This window comes from Dioscorea cayenensis, chromosome 7 (assembly GCF_009730915.1).
Source record: "Dioscorea cayenensis subsp. rotundata cultivar TDr96_F1 chromosome 7, TDr96_F1_v2_PseudoChromosome.rev07_lg8_w22 25.fasta, whole genome shotgun sequence".
Taxonomy (NCBI): Eukaryota; Viridiplantae; Streptophyta; class Magnoliopsida; order Dioscoreales; family Dioscoreaceae; genus Dioscorea; species Dioscorea cayenensis.
Genome location: NC_052477.1, coordinates 18,040,793 through 18,056,595, shown reverse-complemented (window position 1 = coordinate 18,056,595; position 15,803 = coordinate 18,040,793). Strand labels below are relative to the sequence as shown.

The window sequence follows — 15,803 nt, the reverse complement described above, 5'->3', positions numbered from 1 at the left end:
TTTTACATTCGATTTCATTGTTGATTATAACTAGCTCCATGGAGAGCTAAACCCCCTAGTAGGTACTTGGATTTGTGAAACCTAGGGTGTATTTATTTCATTAAACCTTCTATTATGCTTTCATTAATTGATGTGTTATTTGAGTTCCAATCTTGAATGTTTAATTGATTGAATCCTCCCTTAGAGTGACACTAGGGTTGAGAGTTCATATTGGTAACCCTTGTGAGTGAGTGACAAACCACGAGGGTTAGACAAAGCTAGATTAGAGAGGGTTGAGAGGGTGAGTCGAGAGGTAGCGGAGTGTTCCCTTTCCCCTCTGATGTGATTTATCCTACCTCCATTTCCTTAAGTTCTTTGCGGTTATAGTAGTGTGAATGGGCTAAGGGATGACCTTCCGCTGGGGCTTAGTTCAGAGGCAACGGAGTGAAGCGTTGAAGTGATTTTAGCACCTAGGGCTTAATTGTGACTAGAGACCTCTCACCTAGACCAAAGGGTTAGGTCTATATCTAGGAAGAGGGTTTATCACTTGGAATCACTAGAACTTAGTTTAGAGATACTTTGCACTTTGTTTTCTTAGTTATTCATTTATTCATTCATTCTATTTCACATCTTATTTTTCCATCATCATTCTAATTTGTTCTTTTTCTTTTGGTACAGCTCCAGGTAATGACCTGAGGGAACTCTTCGATATTAATTGAAGGAGATCCCAAACTTGGACGTACACTCCGAAGAAAAGGGAAAGAACTTGTGCAAGAACCGTCAAATCTAGCTGAAGTGGAAGTTGAAGGATCTGACAACATGGCTGAGCAGTATGAACAGTAGAGAACATTATCCAGACTGTCAGTACTAGGGACACAATCTAGCATTGTGCAACCCCCAATTACAGCTCTGAACTTTGAGTTGAAACCAGCATTCATCCAGATGATTCAGCTGTCAGCGCAGTTCAATTGTTTGGCCGATGAGGATCCAAACAATCACATAGAGAACTTCTTGTAAGTTTGTGATATGCTGAAGATCAATGGTGTATCGGATGATTTGAGGGCTTTCCCATTTTCTCTCAAGAGAAGAGCCAAGCAGTGGCTTGATTCTTTGCCAAAAGCATCCATCACGATTTAGAATGAGATGGTCGAAGCTTTTCTTGCTAGATACTTCCCTCCGGGGAAGTCGGCTAAGCTTCACAATGAGATATCATCGTTCGTGCAGATGGAATTGGAATCATTGTTTGAGACATGGGAACGTTTCAAGGACCTTTTGCGGAGGTGCCCTCAACACGGATTTCCCGAATGGATGATCATTCAAATTTTCTATAATGGGTTGAATCCGAGTACAAGGCAATTGCTAGATGCCGCCGTGGGAGGTACAATGGGGAGTAAAACCCCGGAAGAAGCCCGACAGTTAGTAGAAGACATGTCCATGAATAGTTATAGTGGAATGCACGGGAAAGGAAAAAGGTGGCTGGGCTCCATGAAAGAGATGCAGTCACTTCTTTGGCAGCCCAAGTGGAATCGTTGAGTAAGAAGTTAGATCCTTCTAACTTCGAATAGAGTGGCGGCTGTGACTAGTTACACCGGTTGTGGCGGAGGACATGCTCCCTCCTATTGCCCGATCTCTATTGGTGATGTATCTTCTATAGAGAAAGTCGACTTTGTGGGTAATGTAATGAGGAACCAAGGTAACCCATATAGCAACACCTACATTCAGGGTTGGAAGAGTCATCCCAACTTTTCGTGGAGCAACCAAGGACAACCAAAGGCCATGACACCACCGGGTTTCCAACAACAACAAGCCCCAACATAGAGAATTGAGTGTACGGCTTGGAAACCCGAATGACCGACTTAGAGAAAGCCTTGACTAGATTTGTGCAATCATCGGACACGTGGTTTCAATTAGTCGAGGCTACACTTCGCAATCACACTGTCTCTTTACATAATTTAGAGAATCAAGTGGGGCAAATTGCGAAATCTCTATCGAAAAGACCACAAGGAAGCTTGCCAAGCAATACCGAGACCAATCCACGAGAGCATGTGAAGGCGATCACTTTGAGAAGTCGTCGTGAGGTTGAAGGTAAGCTTCCAAGTGAGAAGACCAATGTTGAAGCACCGGAGGTCGTAGAGGTTGAGAAGGGAGCAACCAAGGAGAAGGAGGTGGTACCTCACCTTACAAGCCAAGAATCCCTTATCCCTCTAGATTGAAGAATGACCAAGTGGACGAGCAGTAAAAGAAGTTTCTAGGGTTTGTTTAGGCAACTACATATAAACATCCTTTTGTTGAGGCATTATCCCAAATACCGAGGTATACCAAGTTCTTGAATGATTTGTTGACCAACAAAAGGAAATTAGAGGAGAGTTCCTCCGTGATTATAGATGCATCTTGCTTGGTGGTCTTGCAAAAGAATATGCCGAACAAAAAGAAAGACCCAGGAAGCTTCATGATTTCCATGCAACATTGGCAACTTGAGAGAAGAAATGGCATTGGCGGACTCAGAGGCCAGTATCAACGTCATGCCATATTCCTTCTTTCACAAGCTAGGCTTGGGAGAACCTAGGTCCACTCGGATGACATTGCAATTGGCGGACCAAACAGTGAGACATCCAAGGGGCATCATTGAAGATGTGCTTGTCAAAGTTGACAAGTATATATTTCCTATAGATTTTGTGGTGTTGGACGTCAATGAGGATGCGGATGTTCCTTTGATACTTGAGAGGCCATTCTTGTGCACTTCCAAGGCATTAATCGATATGGAAGGCGGGGAGTTGACACTGAGGGTTGGAAATGATAAGCTCACATACCGCCTCGTTGAAGCCATGCGACATTCTCTTGACTTTGATGATACTCTTTACTTTCTTGACACTACTGATGAGATAATTGATGAATATATGCAGAAAATGTTCAATCCGGACCCATACGAGGGGTTGTGAGACCAAGAGGTGGAGAACGAAGAAGTGCTAATGCTTGGTCTAAAGGAAGAAGTACCATCTACTCCGGGGATGATGAACAAAGTGCTCCGGAAGATGAAGAGGGCTGGGAGATGCCACAAGAAATGCTTCAAGGCTGTTGGAGATGTGCAAGAACCGAATAAGGTGGATGAACCCTTGTGAAATGATACCAAACCCCAATAACTCCTCTACCATCAAGAGATTTTGCTCATCGTGCTTTCAAGTCATGGGTAAGAGGAAAACCTTCATCTATGAGCCCCCGTGAGATAAGAAGAGGTACGTCAAGCTTAGTGACGTTAAACAAGCGCTTATTGGGAGACAACCCAAGCGTTTACTTTTTTCTTAGTTTCTAGTTTAGTGTTCGCTTGAATAAGTCGTTCAATGTTGGTGTCTCTATGTTTTGATGCATTGCTGTGAGTTTTCTTATGGATTTTTGGTGTTATCGTGCGCTTTAATGTGTTTTGGCGAAATTTTGGTCGTGCGATCTAGTTTCTCATGTTTTCGCTGGTGTAGTTTGCATGATAGGGCAAGCTCTGAGTGTGTATACATGTTCAAGAATTTTCTACAGAGCCTGCAGAGTTTTCTAAGCCATCCAAAGAAAACGGACAGGCGTGTGAAATTTCCGCACACCCGTAAATCTCCACTGTGAGCTAGTCTAGAGAAGACACAGGGGCTTGGACTCGCCCCTGTGAGCGACCTGGTGATATCTGCACGCCCGTGGGTAAATTTCGTACGGGCGTGCGTCTTCCTGCAGAGACTTAGAAATTTTTCTCAAGAGCGCACAGGGGCATGGATTCGCCCCTGTGGGTGATCCTGTAATAAATGCACGGGCATAGGTATTTTCTGCACGCCCGTGTGAATCTCTCCAGAAGAGCTCTCCTCCATCTAGAGAATACACAGGGGCGTGCGTTTGCCCCTGTGAACTGCCCAGTAACGATCCACGCTCGTGCGGAATTTTAGCACGGGCGTGCCAAACACTTAGCGATAAATTCTCGACTGGATAGAGAGTCCACAAGGGTGTGTGTCTACCCCTGTGCGTCAGGAGCATGGGCATGGGTATTTTCAGACGCCCGTGCGATTGTGTTCAGAGATAGAGGAGTGGTTTCCCTAGAGCACACAGGGGCGTGCGTCTGCCCCTGTGACTCTCTCCTGTGGAGGTGCACGGGCGTGGGTAATTTCCGCACGCCGGTGTGGATGTGCAGAATTCTAAGAGATACGATTTTCCTTTAAAAATCTCATTGAATCTTTCATCCATTACCCTTCCAGACACTTGAAAAAAACTCTTGATCAATTTCCCGACCTCTCACCGCTATTTTAGAGGGATTTCCATTCCATTTCCACGTCGAATTCAAAGTTTTCATACCCATTTCATTAGTAAACCTTTTGCTCTCTCTCTTATTCACCAATTCTTATTTTTATTGGATTAAAAGTGTTTAGTTGCAGCAATTTTCACTCTATAATGGTTTATGCATGTTTAGAAAGAGTTTAGATGTGGTTTTAAGATGTATTTTGGGAGTATTGATATTAGCCGTGTGATTTTCACGCCCCGCAGATACCCACGGGCGTGTGGAATTCTACAGTATTATTTCCAGAGCTTTGTTGATGGTTTTCTCATCAATTCTTGCAGATATGTGCCTCGTTCGAAGAAGCAAGAATTTAAGCATCCCAGGGAGACCCCACCTGAGCCAGTATACATGGAATTCTCGAATCCTGAGCATCAACTCGATTTGAGAGATTATCGACACTCAGTTTTGGTCAGTCTCGCATTGTGGATTTGAGTATGCAAAGAGAGATTCAGAGGGGTGATGAGCTAGCCTATGAGATTGATGAGATGTTCGCAGTGGGAAGCTGGAGAAGATTGTTGACGATTTGAGAGCCAGCTTTCCGCGTGTTGACGCTAGAGGTGTTGGATTCTTTTGAGTTTAATCAGTCATATGGGAGTTTGGACACCGTGATTGCTATATAGTTTCAAGCATTCAGACATCCATTTTGCATGAGTGTCACTGAGTTCTCGGTTCGTATGGGCTTGTACGACGAGATTTACACAGGTATAGAGGAGTATGGACGCTTGCCGACGGATTTCCTGGGTACGTCGACTCCACAACAAGCATACTGAGATTTGTATGGACATGGGCAGTATGAACCGGGAGTGTCCAAGGCCACCAGTCTATCTCAGCTGAGCTACAGATACTTACACTCGGTCCTCAGCACGTCTGTGTCTGGTCGAGGTGACAACACAGCTGTTTTGAGTAGGCAGGACTTACTCTATTTATACTCCATGGCCCATAATATGCCGATTCATCTGGGGCACGTAGTGGCAGACGTTTTGAGGCACTAGGGCCAGTTTGTAAGAGTGGGAGTATTATTCGCTGGTCCTTACATTACTAGACTCATCTTGGGGATGGGTTTTCTAGACGCTATACGAGGTACTGAGAGGACAGTCGTGCCTTTCCCTCTTTGATTTGATATGATTAGGATTATGGGGTTGGTGCGTAGATGTGGGCTTGGAGTATATATTATAGCTACGGCTACCCCAGAGATCGCTGAGGGCTGAAGGGATGCAGCGGAGGATTCCCGACAAACGGGGACCGGAGCACCCTTAATAGCACAGGAGACACTCTGGCGCTCGGTGCCTATTTTTACTCCTTCTCGAGCTCATAATCGTATTGAGAGGCTCGAGAGTGCTGTGAGTGTATTATGGTCTGAGATCACCGAGATTCGAGTGATACAGTCAGCACAATATACCGATGTGATGTCACATTTCGACAGGTTACAGCAGCTACTGATTAGCCGACCTCCAGCTCCTCTGGCCTCAGCACCAGCTGATCCACCAGCATCGTCCTCTTCACCAGCAGCAGCAGTGGAGCCGACAGCTGATGACACCGACACTTGACTTTATTTTTCATCATCTTTATTACTTTTGCATTTCATTTTGGACTTGTATATTCAGAAAGGACTTTCCTTCTCAGTTTATTTTCATTTTGTGGTCTCGAGTTGTATTCATTGCTTTATCTATTATTTACTCGAGTTGTTTTTGTTTTATTGAGCTTCACTGAACCCCCTCGTGTATGCGTGCAGATGGTCTTGTCAGTATGGGAATTGAGAACTAGTCATGGACACGACCGAGGTGCTTTTGCACTTGGTCGTGTGTGCTTCACAACCCGTCAGAACATCACTCCCATGGATTTAGCTCCATCAAATTGCAACACTAGGAGTCAGGGGAGTATTAGTTTGATTGTTTCTCCAACATATACTCGCAATTAATATACATTGTTTCTCCCACATGAACAACTTAAGTGTGGGGGGAGTTTGATAGTGCACATGCCTTTTATATTAGTTTTGATTGACATACATGCTCACATAGCCAATGACAGTTCACCTTAGTTGCAATGATTGTATTCTTGAGTTTATGAGACTTTTTAACATTGAATGTTCTCATGCGCTAGTTCTTTCTTGAATTTCTATTCATTTTTTCCCGATTGACACTTGTTGCACTACTCGCTCATTAAACTGTTTTGGAAACTCAAGTTCAATGTTAAAGGGACTAGTTATAGTTGTTTCTTTTGTTCAAAAAAATATGAAAAAAAAAGAAAAAGGAAGAACAAAATAGTTTTATTGTTTAATTATGCTTGTTGGGTGGAAAGAGCTACCACCTATGAAGTATGAAGCTACTCTCATAAGTCGGATACTAGTTATGCCGTAATGAGAGAAAGAGCTATCTCATAGGATGAGTAAAAGCTACCACCCCGGTACAAAGAGCTACCACCTCGAAAGTGTGAAAAGCACCTTACGGCCGCTTTGGAAAGGGCTACCTTAGAGGATGTGCGAAGCTACTACCACCTTTTTAATTTGTGTTACTTTGTGTAGATAAATAAGCCCTTTATACTTAGAACTTTGAGGAGTATACTTTGGGTTGACTTGAATGAGTTTGCACACATACTTACACAATTTCGGGTTTATTGTCCTTTCTAATTCAAGTTTTTAGCTAGAGCATTGATTTTTCGTATTTAATGTTGAAATTTTTCTTACTTGTAGAATGCTCTCTTTGTATGCTTTGGTGAAGCTAAGGCCAAGCACTTCCAATATTTCCTTCGTCTATTCTTCAATTTTTAATTTTTGCATGAGGACAAGCAAAAGCTTAAGTGTGGGGGAGTTTGATAAGTACTTGTATAATAAGAATGCGAAGTATTCTTTCTTTATGATGAGCATTACTTTTATTAGATTTTAGCGATAATACTTTGCGCATTTGTGTTACTTTCATGCATATAAGGTTGTGAAGCCGAATGTTAAATAAAGAAGCCAATGTAGATCGTGAACACACTATTTGGAGGAAATCTTGAGAAAGGTCAATCACGAAGACATAAGTCGGGTTCAAGATGCGAGAATGTGTGCCAACCTCTGTGTATTCAAGCTAGCACAAAGGCAGTCACATTCGAGTATCCAGGCTTATGCATTGATAGCAAGATTTTCACCAATGAGGCCGGTGATTAAAAAAAGCAAAGCGATCTACGACGTAAACGTGTGCTCGTTGATGTTACCTCACTGAAAACATGGATTCAGGAGTGTTTCGGGCCGGTATTGTAGCACGTACTGTTCATAGTCGGCCGAAAAAGAGAATTCCAAAGAATCGACACGAGTTTGTGGAAATTATTTACGCTAGTGCGGAAATTCCACAGGCCCGTGTGGCAAACCCACAGGGGCGTGTGGATACCCAATTCTAGACCTATTTTAAGCCATTATTCAGCCCCGATTTTAGCATTTTTTTCTTCATTCTTTCCCAAACTTGAGAGGGGACTGAGGGTAGTGTTTTGAGAGGTATTGGCAGGCGTTTTTGGAGAGATTTTTCGGCTTCAACATCGCGCTCCACTTGGAAGAAGGTTATTGGGAGAGCTTTCGTTAGCACCGATACAGCGAGGTGTGTCCTAGGCTGGACAAGGGGACCTTTGGAGGAGACGAGGCTTCTTCACAAGACCATCGTCACGACTATCGAGGGGGTTTTCCATGGATTACTTGTTTTTACATTCGATTTCATTATTGATTATAACTAGCTCCATGGAGCGCTAAACCCCCTAGTGGGTACTTGGATTTGTGAACCGTAGGATGTATTTGTTTCATTAAACCTTCTATTATGCTTTCATTAATTGATGTGTTATTTGAGTTTCAGTCTTGAATGTTTAATTGATTGAATCCTCCCTTAGAGTGACACTAGGGTTGAGAGTTCATATTGGTAACCCTTGTGAGTGAGTGACACACCACGAGGGTTAGACAAAGCTAGATTAGAAAGGGTTGAGAGGGTGAGTCGAGAGGTAGCGGAGCGTCCCCTTTCCCCTCCAATGTGATTTATCCTACCTCCATTTCCTTGAGTTTTTTGGGGTCATAGTAGAGTGAATGGGCTAAGGGATGACCTTCCGCTTGGGCTTAGTTCAGAGGCAACGAAGTGAAGCGTTGAAGTGATTTTAGCAGCTAGAGCTTAATTGTGACTAGGGACCTCTCACCTGGACCAAAGGGTTAGGTCTATATCTAGGAAGAGGGTTTATCACTTGGAATTCCTAGAACTCCATGCAATTCTATCCGAGTGCGAGGTGTTGAAATTGTTCGATTTCTCCTCCGGAACATGGTAAAAATACTTAATGGCCTCTCAAGTATCACGGTTGACCTTAGATTTGGGACCGTGTATTGAAGGATTTCCATGACTCATTAATGCATTAGTTAGGAGGCATAATAGTCAGTTTTGCACATGAACAATTGTCCTAGGCAGAACAATACCCGAGTACCCCATTTATATTGATTGCCTTACCTCTCACCTACTTGAGCTTTTCTCTCTTGCTTCTTCTATTCTTTTTTTTACATTACATCTTGTTAACACAATCATTATTCGTCTTCACTTGGTTAAGAAACAATTTAAGTATTTTTACTCCCTACTCCCTGTGGATACGATACCCATTCACCTGGGATTTTATTACTCGACAAACCTGTGCACTTGCAGGACATACGCAAGGGGCGTTGTCAAAGACATACTCAAAAGGAAAAATCCTTTCTGACTAGTGCAAGTCTAACAACAATACAAAATGAAATAACAAGAAAGAAATAAAGAAAGACTCGTCAAGCGTCGGTGTCATCTGATGTCGGCTCTGCGGCTGGTGCTGGTGGTACATAATCAAATGGTGCCGGTGGATCTGGTGATGGCGAGGCTGGTGGGACCAGAGGGGTCTGAGGTCGCATTATAAAGATTGAGGTCACATGCTGGAGTAGCTACTGTAGACTATCAAAACATGCCATCACCTATATGTGGTTCGTGACATGTGTAGTATGAAGCTCAGCTAAGTCTGCAGCACCCCTACAGTGCTTTCGAGCCTCTCTAATCGATCATGGGCTCGAGGTGGAGAAAATATCCGAACCAGTGGGTGTTCCTGTGATGTGGGGGGAGCCTTTGCCTGTACTTGTTTTGTCTGTGGCTCTAGCACTGGCTATGAATCCTCTCCGGTGTCACCCTCGACCTTGGCTACCTCAGAAGGGGGCATGATCATCATATACTCTCCTGGTCAGCATCTCCGGATCATCCCCATCAATCTGATAGTGTCTCTGCCAAGTGAACTCGGTATAATGACCTTCTCGGCCCCCTTGATAGCATCTAATAATCCCATCCCCATGATAAGTCTAGTGATGTAGGGGCCTGAGAACATAACACCAACTCTAGCATACTGGCCCTGATGATGAAGATAATCGGCCACGATATGTCCTAGATGAATCGGCACTCTCAGGAACCATCGAGAGAAAGTAAAGTAGATCCTGCCGACTCAACACACCTGTGCTCTCACCTCGGCCGCTAACTGATCTACTGAGCACTGCGTGTATATATCTATAGCTCATCCGGGTCAGGCATGTGGCCTTAGACACCCCTGGCTCGTACTGACCCTGTCTACATAATGTCCTATATATACTCTAAGGGGTCAAGCTGCCTGGATAATCAGTCAGTAGGCGCCCATACTCCTCCGTGTCAGTAAAAGCCTCATCATATAGTCCCATCATGATCGAAAACTATATGACACTCATACTTCAATGATGCCCAAATACTCAAAACTGCACGGTGTTGGCACTATCCAATCTGGAATATGACTGGTCAAATTGAAAAGACGCTAGAACCTCGAGCGTTAATGCTCGGATAGCAGGCTCTCGAATCGACAATAACCTTCTCCAGCTTCCTACGACCAACAGCTCCTTAATCTCAGTGTCTAGTTTATCTCCCCGTTGCACTTCTCTCAGTGCATTCAAATCCAAGAACCGAGATTGTCCAAACCTAATCTTCAATAACCTCTCAAATCGTGCCTGGTGCTCGAGAATAGCAAATACCATAACCTCCAGTTCAGGGGACGGCTCACGTGGTCGCTTGTCAGCTTGCTTCTTCGACCGGGGTGCCATATCTACAAAAATTAAAGAAAAAACGATCAAAAAAACTCACAAAGTAATACTGCAGAAATCCGCACGGTCGTGTGAAAATTCCCCACGCCCGTGTGGATCCGCGGGGTGTGAAAACCGTACGGCCACATGTCGAAATTCCAAAATTACACCATAATTTCATCCATGAATTCATTCTAAGCATACATGGACCATCTTATCATAGCAACGAAACAACATTCACCATTTTTAACCATTAACATCAAGTATAGAAAAAAGAAAAGAGAAAGAAGGTTTACTGAGGAGGAAAAGATGAAAACTTCGAAAATCGGCAGGGAAACACTTATAAAACCTTGCTAGATCGACGGTAAGAGGTCGGGGATGTGATTAAAGGTGTTCTCTGAGAGATTGAAGGTGTAATAAAGAAGAAACGCAAAGAGATTTTAAGGAAAACCAGCATCTCTTGGAATTCTGTGCATCTGCACGGGCGTGTGGAAATTACCCACGCTCGTGTGACTCCATTGGAGGGTTCCACGGGGGTAGACGCACGCCCCTGTGCGCTCTCGGGAAAACACCTTATGCTTCTGAATGCATCCACATGGGCGTGTGAAAATTCCCCACGCCCGTGCGCCCGACCCATAGGGGCATCTCCATGCTCCTGTGGCTCTCTGTCCAACCGAGAAAATTCTCTAAGTGTTTCCCACGCCCGTGCGGAATTTCCACATGGGCGTGGAACTTCACAGGGGCACTCCCACGCCCCTGTGTATTCTCAGGATAGAAGAGAGCTCTTTTGTAGAGATCCGCACGGGCATGTGGAAATTACCCATGCCCGTGCGTTTATCACAGGGTCATCCACAAGAGCGAATCCATGCCCCTGTGGTGTCTCGGGAAAACTCACTAAGTCTCTGCAGGAAGACACACGCCCTTATAGAAATTACCCACGGGTGTGTGACCATCTCTAGATCGTTCACAGGGGCGAGTCCACTCCCCTGTGCGTTCTCTGGATGAGCATCTCAGTATAAACCCATGGGCATGTGGAAATTCCACACGCCTGTGCATTTTCTCTGGATGTCTTAGAAAACCTGCAGACTCTGTAGAAAAATTCCTGAACATCTAAATACACTCAGAGCCTGCTTCTATCACGCAAAATATACCAGAGAAAAATGCACACCATGCTCAAACGACCAGAAACTTCATCATACACATTTCAAAACACAGCATGCACCAAAGATCCATGAGAAAATCGCAGCAATAGCATCTAAAAATTAGGACACCAAACACTCAAAGCCTTATTCATGCAAACACTAAACTAAAAGCTAGAAAAACAGTAAAGACTTGGGTTACTTCCCAAGAAGCGCTTGTTTAATGTCACTTAGCTTGACGTACCTCTTCTTACCTCACAGGGACTCATAGATGAAGGCTTCCCTCTTACCCATGACTTGGAAGCATGATGAACATAGTCTCTTGAAGATAGAGGGAGAGTTATCGAGGTTGGTACCACCTAACAAGGGTTCGTCAGCCTTTTTCCATTCTTGCACATCCCCAACAGCCTTGGGGCGTTCCTTGTAGCGTCTCCTTGCTCGCTTCATCTTCTGGAGCATCTTCTTCACGATCCCCGGAGTAGATGGTACCTTCTCCTCTGGACCAAGCATCATCAACTCCTCATTCTCCACTTCTTGGTCTAGCAACCCCTCGTACGGGTCCGGATTCAACATTTCCTGCACATATTCATCAATTATCTCATCAGTAGTGTCAAGAAAATACAAGGTATCATCAAAGTCAAGAGAATGTCGTATGGCTTCAGCGAGTCGGTATGTGAGCTTGTCATCTCCAACCCTCAGTGTCAACTCCCCACCGTCCATGTCAATCAATGCCTTGGAAGTGCGCAAAAAGGGTCTCCCAAGTATCAAAGAAAATCTGCATCCTCATCGACATCTAAAACTATGAAGTCTACAGAAAATATGTACTTGCACACCTTGACAAGCACGTCTTCAATGATGCCCCTTAGATGTCTCACTGTTTGGTCCGCTAATTGCAATGTCATCCGAGTGGGCCTAGCCTCTCCCAAGCCTAGCTTCTAAAAGAAAGAATATGGCATGACGTTGATACTAGCCCCTAAATCCGCCAATGCTATCTCTTCACCCAAATTGCCAATGTTGCACACTATCACAAAGCTTCCGGGGTCTTTCTTCTTGTTTGGTATATTATTTTGCAATACCATTGAACAAGAGGCATCTAAGATTACTGATGCACTCTCTTCCAACTTCCTCTTGTTGGTCAAAATATTTTTCAAGAACTTAGCATATCGAGGCATTTGAGACAACGCCTCCACAAAAGTAATATTGATGTGCAATTGCTTAAATAGACCCAAGAACTTCTTGTATTGCTCATCATTTTGGTCGTTCTTCAATCTTGAAGGATAAGGGATTCTTGGCTTGTAAGGTGGGGGTGCCACCTCCTTTTCTTTGTTGGCTCTCTCCTTAACCTCCACGACCTCGGGTTCTTCAACATTGGTCTTCTCACTTGGAAGCCTACCCTCAACCTCACGACCACTTCTCAAAGTGATCACCTTCACATGTTCTCTTAGATTAGTCTCTATATTGCTTGTCAAGCTTCCTTGTGGTCTCTCCGATAGAGACTTCACGATTTGCACCACTTGATTTTTTAAATTATGAAATGAAGCGGTGTGGTTGCGAAGTGTAGCCTCAACCGATTGGAACCGTGTATCCGATGATTACACAAATCTAGTCAAGGCTTTCTCTAAATCGGACATCTGGGTCTCCAAGCCTCTGAAACTCTATTCTCCATGTTTGGGGCTTGTTGTTGTTGAAACACCCGGTGGTGCGGTGGCCTTTTGTTACCATTGGTTGTTCCATGAGAAATTAGGGTGGTTCCTCCAACCCAAATTGTAGGTATTTCTATAAGGATTGCCCTGGTATCTCATTGCATTACCCACATAATCAACTTGCTCAACGGAGGATGTACCACCAATAGTGATCGGGCAATCGGATGGGGCATGTCCCCCTCCACATCCATCACAACTCGTTATAGCCACCAATCTCGAAGAAGTTAGGGTGTCTAACTTCTTACTCAATGCCTCCACTTGGGCTGCCAATGATGTAACCGCATCAATCTCATGGATGCCGGCCACTTTCTTCTTCTCCCTAGCATTCCATTGGTAGCTGTTCAACCCTAATTCTTCGATTAGTTGTCAGGCTTCTCCGGGGGTCTTGCTACCTAAGGTACCTCCTGCTGCTGCATCAAGTAACTATCTTGTACTTGGGTTCAAACCATTGTAAAAAGTTTGAATGATCATCCACTCTGGAAACCCATGTTGAGGACATTTTCGCAGGAGTTTCTTGAACATTTCCCATGTCTTGAATAGAGACTCCAATTCCATTTGCACAAAGGACGAGATCTCATTCCTAAGCTTTGCAGATTTTTCGGGAGGAAAATAACGGCCAAGAAAAGCTTCTACCATCTCCTCCCATGTAGTGATCGATGCTCTAGGTAATGAGTGTGGCCACTTCTTCGCTCTCCCCTTTAAGGAAAATGGGAAGGCTCTCAACTTGATGGCATCATCCGTAACACCATTGATCTTGAGCATATCACACACTTCCAAGAAATTCTCTATGTGAATGTTTGGATCCTCATTGGCCAAACCATTAAACTATGCGGACTGTTGTAACATGTGGATGAATGCCGGCTTTAGCTCAAAATTCTGAGTTGTGATTGGGGGTCGCATAATACTAGATTGTGTCCACAATACTGATAGTCTGGCACAATCAGAGAGTGTTCTCTGCTGTTCATTCTATTCTGCCATGTTATTAGACCCTTCAATTTCCACTTCAGCTAGATTCGACGGTTCTTGCATAGGTTCTTTACCCCTTCTTCTGAGTGTACGTTCAAGTTCAGGATCACCTTCAATCAATATCGAAGGGTTTCCTTGGGTCATAACCTGGAGCTGCAACAAAAGAAAGAAAAAAAAAATCATAATGATGATAGAATAAGAAGATATGAAATAGAATAAATGAGTGAATAGCTAAAGATAGCAAAGTGCAAAGTATCTCTAAACGCCTACTCCCCGGCAACGGCGCCAAAAACTTGACGACGCCCCTTGCGTGTGACCCGCAAGTGCACGGGTTTGTCGAAGTAATAAATCCCAAGTGAGTGGGGTATCGTATCCACAGAGAGTAGGGAATAAAAATACCTAAATTGCTACTTAACCAAGTGAAGATGAATAATGATTGTGTTAATAAGATGTGATGTAAACAGAAATAAAAGAAATAAGAATGAGAGGCACAAGTAAGTGAGAGGTAAGGCAATCGACAGAAGTGGGGTACTCGGACAATGCCCCCCCTAAGACTTATGCTTCAAGTGCGAGACCTACCATTATACTTCCTAATTAATGCTTAATGAGTCGTAAAAATCCTAACTCACACGGTCCCAAACTTAAGGTCAACCGTGACTAACCCTACACTATGTCCCGGCGGAGAAATCGCTCAATCTCAACACCTCATACTGCACAAAGTTGCATGGAGTTCTAGGGATTCCAAGTGATAAACCCCATTCCTATGTGTAGATCTAACCCTTTGGTCCAGGTGAAAAACCCCTAGTTACAATTAAGCCCCAGATACTAAAGACACTTCAATGCGTCACTCTGTTGCTCGCGTAACTAAGCCCCAACGGAGTTCATCCCTTAGCACTTCACTCTATTGTAACCGCAAAGAGGTTTAGGAAATGGAGGTAGGATAAATCAACACCGGAGGGGAAAGGGGACGCTCCGCTACCTCTCGACTTACCCTCTCCAATCTAGCTTTGTCTAACCCTCATGGCGTGTCACCCATTCACAAAGATTACCAATATTGACTCTCAACCCTAGTGTCACTCTAGGGGAGAAATCATTCAACAAGCATTCAAGATTAGAACTTAATTAAAAACATCAATTAAGGAAAGCATCATGGAAAGTCAAAGAAACAATAACATCCTAGGGTTTACAAAATCCAAGTACCCATTAGGGGGTTTAGCTCTCCATGGAGCACAATATAATCAATAACGAAATTGAAAATAAAGATAAGCAATCCATAGGAAAACCCTCTCTTTATTCGTGTCGATGGTCTTGTGGAGTACTCGTCTTCTCCAAAGGTCCCCTTGTCCGGCCTAGGGCACACCTCGCCGGATCGGTGCTGACAAAAGCTCCCCCAATAACCTTCTTCCAAGCGAAGCGCGGTGTCGAATATGGAGAACTACTGTAAAGACATGCCAAAAGCCTCTCAAAACCCTAGCCAACGGCCTGCCAAAAGATGGAGAAAGGTTAGAGAGAAGGGGGAAAGAAGATCCCCAAATTGGGCTGAATCGCGGCTTAAATAGGGCTGGAATCGGGCATCCACACGGCCTTGTGGATCTGTCACACGGGCCTGTGGAATTTCCACACGCCCGTGTGGATTCTTTGGAAATCTGATTTTCGGCCGG

General features: G+C 44.1%; 2 non-coding genes across 2 annotated transcripts; one reads left to right on the top strand and one right to left on the bottom strand.

Annotated features, from left to right (window-relative positions):
• Positions 1 to 1,170: 1,170 nt before the first annotated feature.
• LOC120266162 lies at positions 1,171 to 1,277 on the bottom strand. Its single transcript, XR_005538004.1, has one exon. It is a non-coding gene; the product is annotated as a small nucleolar RNA R71 (small nucleolar RNA).
• A 12,380-nt stretch (positions 1,278 to 13,657) lies between these two features.
• LOC120266176 lies at positions 13,658 to 13,764 on the top strand. Its single transcript, XR_005538018.1, has one exon. It is a non-coding gene; the product is annotated as a small nucleolar RNA R71 (small nucleolar RNA).
• The last annotated feature ends 2,039 nt before the right edge of the window (positions 13,765 to 15,803 follow it).